General features: G+C 36.6%; 1 pseudogene; it reads right to left on the reverse strand.

Annotated features, from left to right (window-relative positions):
- Positions 1-1944: 1944 nt before the first annotated feature.
- Positions 1945-11986, reverse strand: LOC122062817 (annotated as a pseudogene).
- Positions 11987-12254: the final 268 nt, after the last annotated feature.

Below are 12254 nucleotides of genomic sequence, written 5' to 3' on the forward strand. Positions count from 1 at the left end.
AAAAAAAAACAAAACAAAACCTCAGGCCACGAGGGAAAGATCAGACCCATAAAAAAGGAGGAACAACATAAAATAGAACACCTTCTTATCCAAAAAAAAAAAAATTCTAAACAACTAATTGAAAATGGATTACAAGTTTTAACTTCTGGCGCCAAAACGGAATCACCCACCCCAAAGCACAACACTGTAGGATCCTCTCTAGTCCACAGCAAGAGAGGTCCAATGAGTGTGTGTGTGCATGAATGAGAGAGAGAGAGAGAGAGGAGTGTGGAGTAGGGACTCTTAGAAGATTCTGGCTCTCTTTTGAATCCCCACCACGGTTTAAAAAATCGGATCAGATTGATTAGAATTGATTGGATTGAATTGGTATCAGCCGAGATCAATGTCTGATATTGATCTAACCTTTATTGATCCATCAGCAATTTATTAGGGTAAAATTATACAAAAAATCCCTATTTAAAAAAGAAAAAAGGTAAATCCATACGATCCAATATGATTTGGATCAATACCCATTCAATTCGTAACAGTATTAGTTGAGACCAATCCAAAGACTAATCACAAGTTTTAAAACGTTGATCCCTGCCCCTAAAGTGACCAGAAAAGGATCATATAAGGTATAATTAATAATATCTTTATGGACGCACTTGGTTGCAAGGGAAACTGAAGGAAAAGATAATTTTTCAAACCAGAAATTATTTTAATCAGTACGATTGTATAAACTATCAAAAAAATTATAATATTGGATAATGATATTTTTTAATATAAATAATTAAATATGGTTTTATTTTTTAACAATTAATATAGAATAATTTAAATTAGTGACATAATCATGTGAGATAATGATTAATATAAAAGTTTTTTTTATTAAATTTTAAAAAGTCGCTTTCTTTCTTTCCAATTTCACTTTCTCATGTTTTTAATGCAAGCCAACAAATTTGACTTTTGATTAATCGAATATTTCTCCAATTTCACTTTCTCTTCTTAAAAGGATGATGTAGCTCTTCATCTTGGAAATTAACGTAGCCTAGCCATCTCATGGTATCTGCGGATATTGATTCAATACTAATTTGGATGGGATTGAATTGACAAGTATTAATCGATTTTGCCTTTGGTTTTTATAAATAGTACTTTTATTTTTTTTAACCCTTGAAATGATATGTATAACTGATTCGGATCAATCAAGAATTAAGAATCAATCTCAATCAATACTGATATAAAACAATTGATACAACCAATATGATACCGATACTTGAAACCATGATCCCTTGATTATCTCTTAATCATTTTATGTTCCGCCGCCTCAATATTTATCAAAAAGAATTGACAAGCCCCCAAGAAAAAAGAATAAAAAAAGAACCTACGAGGCTGTACCAGAATTTGGAAACTAGGGCTGGGGCGAAGCGAAGCCCTTTTATAGTCAAGAAGTTTGAGCCTAGATCTTTTCCTTCTCACAAGAGAGTAACTACTCTCCTGCATTGCTGGAGAGATGAAATGTGTCTTCTTCATCACCGAAAACGTCCTCTTATGATCTATTTTTTTTGAAAAAATTATTTGGATACCTCTGTATTATGGTGTGACTGCTTGACACTCCAAAATTATTATGTGAAGTCCTATGAAATTTAACCGTGTTAATAAATTATTAATGGTTGAATGAAAAGATCATTTTACCCTTGTGAGTTATTCAATTAAAATTTGTGAGGTTAATATGATAAACTTACCCTTAAAGGTATTTAGCTAAGAAAACCCAAATCTATCGCCCGTGGAGGTGAAGGTGATGAAAAAGACTGAACTTTTCGACAAGGCTCTCCGCTGCAACTCCCCGGTGAAAGTAAGGGGAAGTTGCAGGTGCTAAAGGAGGTAAGGGATGGTTGATTTCTCTTGTGAGAGAGGGTTGCAGGTTAAGGTTGCTATCATAGCCATTGGTTCTCAGATGTCCAAGATTTCTCAGTGAGATTTGTGTGAACCATGAGAGAAATTGAACCTGGCAACGTTCATTCCCGCTCTCAAAAGCTTCTCGATCATGGGAACATATCGAGATGCTGGACCCAACATACTAACCACAGTCTTCAACCTCGCGACATGAACATGAACAACAAAAGAGATCTAGTTCGAAAGGGAAATCTCTTGCACAATGAATATGAATAAGTCTATTTTTTATCTCGAAAGTAAGGGCATCCCAAATTTAATCTATAATTACAACAGGAATATGTCTATCTTTTTTTATTTCTTTTCCACCAAACATAATGAATCACAACACTAAAGTATAATACTGATTAAAATGAATATACAACAAATAATTTGAATATCAACCTTAATAGTTCTAATTCTCATGTAAATCATAAACTTGAGCTGTTTTTCACCAAAAAAAAAAAAAATAATTATAATAATAAACTGGGTACAAGACATTTCATAATGAATTGAAGATCCGGTAGTTTTTCAGAGGCACTTTTTTTTTTTTTTTGGGGGGGGGTGGTGAGGAAAGAAGAAGAATATAGATACAACTTGAGAGAGTGCTTAATTCCTACTGTCCCAATCATCAAAAGGAATCTGTGGGTATTCAATTACAAAGTCTTTAGTACTTTGCTTAAATTTTCCCATTTTTGCATGTGGAGCATTAATTGATGAAACTTTTAATGAGGGAGATTAATGTAATAATTCAGATAAAATATTCCCGGCCCCTTGGATCATGTGGGAATGGTCTTTTTTTTTTTTGCTAATGAGGGTGTCTCGACCTTTAGCCTGAGTAGTCTCTAGGAACATGCATACATCCCTATATACACGCACCAGGTCGCACCGTATCCTATGTGAAACAGTAAGAAGAACCATGTGGGATTGGCATTTAACTGCATCAGATAAAGAAATGGTGCCCAATTAAATACCCTAAGCTCTTCTAATAGATAGAACTCCACAAAAGTTTTAAATTCCACTTTTTTTTTTTTTTTTTTAAATGTTATTAAGGCTCCATTTGTTTCCATGTAAAAAGAAATAAAGGAAAATTTTATGCTCACCAGGAGGTCTTGAGTTCGAGTCTCCTAGCTGCTACCTACATCCCCTCCCTACATATCAAAAAAAAAAAAGGAAAATTCTCTTACAAGATTGAATTTTTTTATTTTAATTTAAAAAATAATTGAAAATAAGAAAAATTTACATGAAGTAAGGATCCACATGCCCGACCTATTTAGTTGGGATAAGGCTATATTTCTATTGTTGAACAAAAAAATATATATTTTTTAAAATCTCCAGACGGGGAAACATTATGATAATAAAGAAGAGACAACCCTATGAGTCTATGAGAACGGAAAGAAACAACCAAGTAAGCTAAATTTACAATCTGACTAGCCACCCAAATGATTGGAAATGTAGTTTTTCAGCCTTTAGTGTATTTGGATAGTGCGAAATTTCTTATGACGAAGGAAATACTGGGAAGAACATATGCAAATATACCCATTTTCCTAAGTTTGGCCTGCGATTTTCAGCCCATAGACGAGGCTAGCTTTAAGAAATAATAATTAAATATACCTATTTTGTGCTTTGTTTTCAGGTTGGGCTGGGCTGGGCTGGGCTGTGATGAGACTGGATAGTCTTGGGTTCAATTTTCTAGCCTGAGTTCAAGCCAAGTGGGCCTAGGGTTGAGAACGAAAGACCTTATGCTTGCTTGCCTGGGTTTTCAAAAATCCATAACCCTGCTTGCCTAAGTTGCACCCCTAATGCAATCTGATTAGTCCTTTGTTTGTCACATCCAAATAAATGTTTCGGGTTTGTATAGATGAGGATCGGAGTTGTCTATCAATGAGGGCATTAGTTTTGCTTGGCTGCGCACAATTAACCAATCACTTGTTCAACACTTTGTCAAAGGGAAAGTAGAAGGTAAGTGTAACCATTTTTTTTTCTTTTGGATGAACTTATGATTTCTTCTACCTAAAACTCTCTTGTGAGGTGTTACTGCTTTCCAATCGAGCGACACCCTTGGGGTCTTCTAATTTTCTTTTCCTTCTTCCCACAAAACACAAAATTAGGATGACATTTCCCTAAGAGGGCCTTAGATGCACATGGCTTGAGAAAGTTCTAAAACCCAATAGGGGTTTATGAACCCAAAATTAGGTGAATCTATTTTCTCCATATTTTTCTTTTACCTAAAAGCATCTAAATGATCTTCTAAACAACCCCCTCCCCGCAAAAAAAAATGTTAAGAAAAATTTATAAGTACTTAAAGTAGAAGCTTGGAGATTTGATCATTTAGTCTATGTTTGGTTGCGATGGAAATTTAATGGGAAGGGAAGTGAAATTTTCAAACTTAAAAAAGATATCAGATTTGATCATTTAGGCTATGTTTTGTTGCAATGAAAATTTAATGGAAAGGGAAGTGGAATTTTCAAACTCTGAAAATATATCATGCCGCTACCATATCGGTGAAATGGTGTTAGCTAGTATAAGTATTCGTACTAGTATTTCTAGCAAAGGATAATCTTAATTCAATCTTATCCAATTTAATTGCACAAAACTGAACCTAGCCTAGCATAACCTAATCCAGCCATGGCCATGGATCCTATCCAATCACTTGAAAGCACTGGTGAATGTGTGTCGTGTGGGTTATGGAATTGGATAGACCTTTGGAGTTCCCTCTAAATTTATTTAAAGGCCTCTTCATGTATGCTCTGCGCTGAGAAATCTCATAAAAATGGTTGAAGGAGGGCGACCAAAGTTTTAAATTTTTTCACTTGTCAAGCAATATGAGGCGGCTAAGAATTTGATTCGATCTCTTAAGGAAGATGGATCAACGGTCTCTGGGCAGGATTAATTGGGTTTTTATGTGGCGAATTACTATGAATCTTTCGCATCAGGCTGAGGCATTAGTTCCATACAGCTCGCCTAGTCCACACGGTTTCCGTGGGGCTTTCTTCATAAGATGTTGGCACATCGTGGAGAGAGAAGTTAGTAATGCGATGAGATATTTTTTCAACTCAAGTTTCATGCCTAAGGGGGTCAATAACAATTTCCTTGTTCTGATCCCTAAGGTGAATGGGGTTGATACTCTGGGCAATTTCCGCCCCCTATGCATGGGAAATTTCTTCTGTAAAATTATATCAAAGGTGATGGGGTTGAGGCTGGAGTTGGCCCTTCCCAGATTGATATCTGAAGAGCAAGTTCCAGAAGGAGAAGCTGATCCATGATAATATTAGCGTGATGTCAGAACTTGCGAATTTAATGTTTTCGTCCACTAGAGGAGGGGGTCTAGGCCTAAAAATTGACATCAGAAAAACCTAGGACACAATTTCCTAGAATTTTATTTTTTAGGTCATACGCAAGTTTGGTTTTTCTGAGAGATGGATCGGATAGCTCCACCAAATCCTGATATCTACTAAGATATCAATTCTTATTCATGGAGGGCCGCAGGGTTTCTTTCATGTGGAGCGGGGTCTGAGACAAGGTGATCCGATATCCACAATGTTGTTTATAATTGTAGAAGAAGTTCTCTCTCGTGGGTTGAAAAGACTGATCCAGACGAATCAGATGAAGCCAATCCATGGCCCAAGAGGCGCTGAATCTCCGGGGCTTATTTTGTTTGCTAATGATATCTTTAAATTCACCAATGCTTCCCAGAGGTATGTCACTAATCTAAAAGGATTTCTGACAAAATATCAAGAGTTCTCAGGTCAATGCATCAATTTTGATAAAAGCAAGCTCTTCCTTGGAAAGATTGCCTAGCTAGAAAGCAAACTATCTCTAACACTTTGGGAATTCAAAACTGCAACTTTCCTACAAAATATTTAGGGGTTGAAATTTTTAATGGGATAATAAAAAAGAATGCTCTAATGCCTGTCATGGACAAAGTGAAGGAGCGTCTTGCAGGGTGGAAGGGTAAGCTCCTTACAATGGCAGGAAGAACTGAGCTAGTCAGATATGTGATCTCTAGCATTCCTACTCATAATTTCGTGGTGTACTAGTGGCCTTCCTCTCTTCTAGCTACTATGGAGAGATGGATGCGATATTTTATCTGGATCGGGGAGGTGGACACTACGAGATCAATTACAATGAAATGGGATACCCTATGCAAGCCCAAAGAGGAAGGAGGTCTAGGGATCAGGAAGCTAAGAGACTCGAACAAGCAATGTTAAGTAAGATGGTTTGGAGAATAAAGCATGGGAAGTCAACTGCAAGTTCCTTCCTTCTCGCCAGGTTCATAAAGAAGGGTGGTAAATTTGCCAAAGGTGGCAGCCCTTTCTCCATTGCCTTAGGGATTCGGAAGATTTGGGATTTTGTGATAGAGAATGAGAGGTGGGTCATTGGCAACGACAATCTAATAAACTTCTGGAAAGATTAGTGGTGGGGGCCTAAATCTCTGTTGGAGGAGGTTCAGATTGTGGACCCTTCTTCTCTCAACACCAATACCAAAGTGAGTGAGTTTATCCAGGATGGGCAATGGAACCTTCCCGTGGTGAATTCTAATCTTCTAAATAACGTGTTCAATACTATCAAGGAGATCAGCCTTTCCCCTAGTCAGATGGAGGATTTTTGTGCCTGGAAGTTGTCGCCTATGGGAACCTTTTCCATGGCTTCTGCTTGGGATGAAAATAGGGAAAAATCCCCAAAAGTTTCTTAGTTCTCCTTGGTTTGGAGGAAAGGGCTTCCCCCTAGGTACTCTACTGAGCGTGGCATCTTGCCCACAGGAAGCTCCCAACGGATGAGCTGGTTAAAGGGAAAGGAATTATGCTAGCATCTAGATGCTTCCTTTGCAACCAGGATGAAGACTACATTGACCATGTTTTTATTCGCTGCCCTTATTTAGCTTGCATATGAGAAAAATTCTGTGCATGCTTTGGGATTTCTTGGCTGGTGCATCAATCTGTTGAAGGGTTACTCAAATGGTGGAAGTCCATGACAAGGATCATAAACTTAAAAAACCCATGGTTAATGAGTTTTTCAATTATTGCTACTAATATCTGGTGGGAAAGAAATAGAAGGAGCCACGAGATAAGACCAGAACCGATGCACATAGTTTTGAATTTATTCTCCAAGAGCTTGGCCTTTGCTTGGGCAGATCGAAGGGTGAAGTGAAGAGCATCAGTGACATTTTATGCTGTAGGAAATTGGGGTTACACATTGAGGCCCCTAAATTTATTCCCCCTCAGGAAGTGCATTGGTGTGAACCTCCTCCGAATTGGATTAAAATCAACATCGACGGGAGCTCTCTAGGGAATCCAGGGAGGGCAAGCGTTGGTGGCATTGTTCGCAATAATGATGGTCAGGTATGCAACTCGTTCAGCATTTTCTTAGGCATCAAGAAAATCTTCGAAGCTGAATTTGAGGCGGTCTTGGAAGGACTACTAATGGCAAAAAACTCTGGAGCAAGAGGTGTGTGGGTTGAGTCAGATTCTGCTGATGTGGTGGCTGTAGTGCAGAAGAACCAAATTCCATTGTTTGTGCTCCAACGATGGGTGGCTATTTTCCAATTTTTGAACTCTCTCTCGTGAAAAATTTCACACTATTTTCGAGAGGCTAACTCGGTTGTAGATTATCTGGAAAAGAAGGCTTCAAAAACTGGGATCACAGAAACCTCTGTGACCTTCCCGAGGCACATCATGTTGGAGATAGAAAATGATGCAATGGACAGGCATAGATTTAGATTCTACTAGGGTGCTTCTTGCTTTCTCTGCTGATGGTCATGCCGAAGGTGGAGTTTGCAAGTTTCTCTAGCAGTCTCGGCCTTGTTCCATTTTTCTTTTGCTTTTGATGTATTTCCTTTTTCTTCTAATAAAATCATCTTTTAGCAACAAAAAAAAAAAAAAAGGTGGCCCACTTTGACATTTTTTATTAAGCACATCAATCTAAATTTGTAGTTTCTATTCTTAACGTCAAACCAAGGTCTTAAAATTTCCAATCGATCTTGGGATCGGATTATATTGAACAGATTTATTTTTATTTTTTTAATAAAATCATGTTTTATTATTATTTTATATCAATTCAATCCGACCGATACTGACCGATTCAATCCAATCCAATTTTTAGAACCATGTGTGATCCTAAATGTTTTTTAACATCTTGAAACACTCATCCTAAAGCAATGACGGCCATCCATGAGGGAATTCCTCAGCTTGAGGAAACTATCACTTAGAAGAGATTTATTTATTTTACTTTATTTTATTTTTTAATCTACTTAGTCTTTTTTTTCTTTTCTTTTTGGTGGAACTACGTAGTCCACGTTACCGGTACAAATATCTGTTATGTTGTAAGACCAATGAGGCTGGACCCGGCTGACCAGACCCAGCCTAGACCGAGCCCTTGTGTGGGATCTGGCCAAGCCCATCCTATCTCACCTGCCTGATCCATTATCATTTATAGCCTAGCCTGCCAGGCCCATCCCAACTCACCTACCTGGCCCTTCTCATTTAAAGCTTAGGACGCCAGGCCCATCTCTCTCTCTCTCTCTCATGTGAAAGAGCCAGGAGAGCCTATTATTAAGCCAAAGTAGAAATTGCTGAGCTTCTTCTTAGAAAGGGGTTTCTGTTCATACTTCATACATCTCTCTCTCTCTCTCTCTCTCTCTCTCTCTCTCTCTCTCTCTCTCTTGGGAGGAGATTTCTTTTAGTCTTTGAACACTTCTCTATGCCAAAGGTAAGTAAATTGGGCTAAAAGTTTTTGGGCAAAGTAGCCTGATATCACTCGTGGTTACTTGATCTTCAAGTCAAAGTTGGAATTACTGTAAGGAGCATTTCTATAGTTCATTATATGGATGATACAATTTTTTTTTTTTCTTTTCTTTTCTTATGATCAACATAAAGTATAAAGTAATGGTGTCAATTTAAAATCGAATCGAACCAAATTGAAGTAAATCGGTTCGATTTTGTTTTCAAAAGCTGAAGTTGTTCCTTGGTTCAATTTTGGTTTCATGACTAAAATTTTTGAATCGAACTATATTACCAATTTTGAAACAAAATAAAAAACCAGGTAAATTATATTTATGGCTCTTTATGGCTCCACCTTGGTTGCAAGGGGAATTTGAGGGAAGAAGGATTTTCAAAGCCTAAAATGGAAACTCTTCTAATCAGTTCCCAACTTGTTTCGCCACGTGGCTCTTGCCTTGCATAAGAGTATTCATAGGAGTATCAATATGGATGAAAACTTTTATTTACGAAATTAAAATTGCAATTTTGCATGCTTTTATGATTAATTGTAAGCACCATATGACCCGATAATTTTCTTTTTCCCAAATAAATATAAGGGAGAAAGAACGCAATTAGGATGCTAACAAAAAAATACATTATAGTTTTTAATGGGAATCTGCCACAATTGAAATCGGTACAATGTCGTTTGAATATTTCATCTTTGCTTTCTTATAAAAAGAAAGAACCCTTTAACTTTTGCATCACTGAAAACAAAGAAAATATTATAAAAACATCACAGCTCGTAAAGTTTTTCTTCACTTTCATCTCTAATAACAAGGTTTAAGAACTGTAGAATCGACGTGTAGATCCCTGTCTCTGCCAATTTAATTGGGATCGTTCTAATTCGAATCAGCCGAATCATTTAGAATTTGGAACAGCCGATGACTTCAATCCTTAGGCTCGAATCCGATGATCGGATCTTCAAATTCCCTCCTCAAGAACCACCATCACATTCCATTATTTAATTCATATGAGCGGTGAATGCCCGATGGATTTTTTACTAGGTACATCAATCTAGGTTTGATCAATTTTTACTTTGAATCGACGCAGGTGAATGCCCGATGGATTTTCTTAGGATTTGAATTATGAACAAATTGGATCACTACGGTTATGTTGGGAAGGACCACCTCAAAACCTAAAATCATAGATTTGATTATTTGATTCCAAACAAAAATATCTCAAATTGTATAATGTCATCCGTACCTCGATCCACTCCAACCCTATCAGTCCCTCTAACACGCATTTGACAGTTAAGGCAGACCTACATGCATTCCAAGGTTCTTTCAGTCACCAAATGCACATTGCAAGGACTGATGGTGGGTTGAAAAGGATCCGGACGTGTGTCATCTAGCCTTAGCCTCAGCCCATCAACCACCTATCCTTGCTGCTTTTCTATAATTTAATTATATTTATATTTTATTTCAAAAACCATTGGAGATACAACACAACTAATAAAAGCAACTTCAATTGATTACATAAATCATATAACCGAGGAAAAGACACAAGCCAATGAAAACCATCCCATCATAAAATAAAGATAAATTTAAAAGAAACTGAAAAGTATAGAAAATCTAAGCCAGCATTACTAAATCTTTATACTAAGAACATCTAGAGAAGGAGAGGCCCCACAACTCCGAACCTTGAAGTGCTTAACTCACTAGAATCTACAAAGAAGAAACTCATTAGGATAAATATTGAAAACCAGAAATTTCCACTTTATTCTTAAATATAATATCAACAATAATACGAAAACAATTAAGATCATAATGCCACAACTCATTCTCAGATTTGGTCAGGAAACAATTAAGACCCATCTATTTTGGTCTCTCCCAAATAAATCTTGTTTGTCCAATGAGGAACCATTCCAGGGAATAGGTGTACGAACTATTAACCTATTCATTTGATCCAACCTTAACTCGAGATCAGCTCAAATAGGTGATATGATCTTAACTCAAACTACAGCTTTATTTTACTAATGGGGTAAAAGAAGTGTGGGTTGAATTCTCATGTACATGCCTTTTTGGAGTCAAAGTTATCTCACAATTTATTAAATAGCAATTAGTATGAAGCAAGCTACTATAAAGAATTTTTCTGAAAAGAAAAAGGGGGTAACAAACAATGATGAACTTGGGTGCAAAAACTTCTTTTTTTTTTCCTGTGTACCAAAAAAATGTGAAAATACTTTTAAAATCAATGCTAATAGATATATTCATGCCAAAGGGATAGAGAATAACACTTAAGCATAGGATATGATGCCTTGTCAGTAAAAACTTACCTTGTCATCTGTCCAAAGATCATCATCAGTGAAGCCACCACCAATCTCTATTTCAAAAGTTGCATCGATAGAAGCTGTCCATGGTTTACCTAGAAAAGGTTCAGTCTCCTCCTGATTCTGTTGTAATGATGGTTGCTCATACAACATTTTCAAAGAATCAAGCTCCTTTGCAACTTCCTTTATTGTTGGCCTATCTTCCCTCTCATTCTCTAGACAGTTTCTTGCAATTTCAGCAACTATCAATAATTGTTCTCTCTCTCTCCATTGTTTACTATTCGGTCATCAAGAATATGAAAAAGATTCTCATCTTTCATTGAAGAAACAAAATATGTTGTTAGGGCTATACGTTCCCCAGATTCTTTCGAGAAAACCGGCATTTTCCCAATCAAAAGCTCCAGTAAAACAACTCCAAAACTATAAACATCACTTTTATCAGTTAGTTGACCTGTAGGAAGACATTCTGGGTCTAAATACCCATGAGTCCTTGAATTATTGTTGTCTTTAGAGCTTGATCATGAGGAACCAATCTTGAAGCTCCACAATCAGATACTTTAGCTTTGTATTTATCATCCAGCAATATATTAGAAGACTTGACATCTCTATGCAAAATGGGTACTGAATAAGAAGAGTGCAAATAGGCTAGAGCATTGGCCGTTTCTATGGCAATTCTTAAACGATTTTCCCATGAAAGAGAAGTTGTTTGATTCTCACTATGAATATGCTTGAAAAGGGTACCATTTGATACGAACTCATAAACTAACAATGGAACCTCTGTTTCTAGGCAACAACCCAAGAGCTTCACCACATGTCTTTGATTGATTTGTGAGAGGATAGAAACTTCATTTATAAACTGTATAATCTGACCTTTGTCCATTATTTTGGATTTCTTAATGGCAACTACTATGCCACCTGATAGGATTCCCTTATAAACTGTACCAAACCCTCCTTGCCCAAGTATTTGACTCTCATGGAAGTTATTGGTTGCCTTGTTTAGCTCTTTTGTGGTGAAAATCTTGGCAATTTCTTTGACCCCTTTATGGTTATCCATTTGTTGTTACAATAGAAAACCCCCATTTTCTTGGAAGAACTTTTCTCTGAGTTTGCGTTTTCTCTGAATTATCCAATATAAAAACCAAATGAAGATAGATAAAATAATAAATCCTCCACTGGTAGCTGCACAAAAACAGATTTAGATGTATATTATTATTTTAAATCTAAAACTTATATTATTATTTTAAATCTAAAACTTATATATATATATATATATTGCTAAAGTTTAGAAAAGAGCATATTAAAAATAAAATATGTGATGTACG

This window comes from Macadamia integrifolia, unplaced genomic scaffold (genome assembly GCF_013358625.1).
Source record: "Macadamia integrifolia cultivar HAES 741 unplaced genomic scaffold, SCU_Mint_v3 scaffold1126, whole genome shotgun sequence".
Taxonomy (NCBI): domain Eukaryota; kingdom Viridiplantae; phylum Streptophyta; class Magnoliopsida; order Proteales; family Proteaceae; genus Macadamia; species Macadamia integrifolia.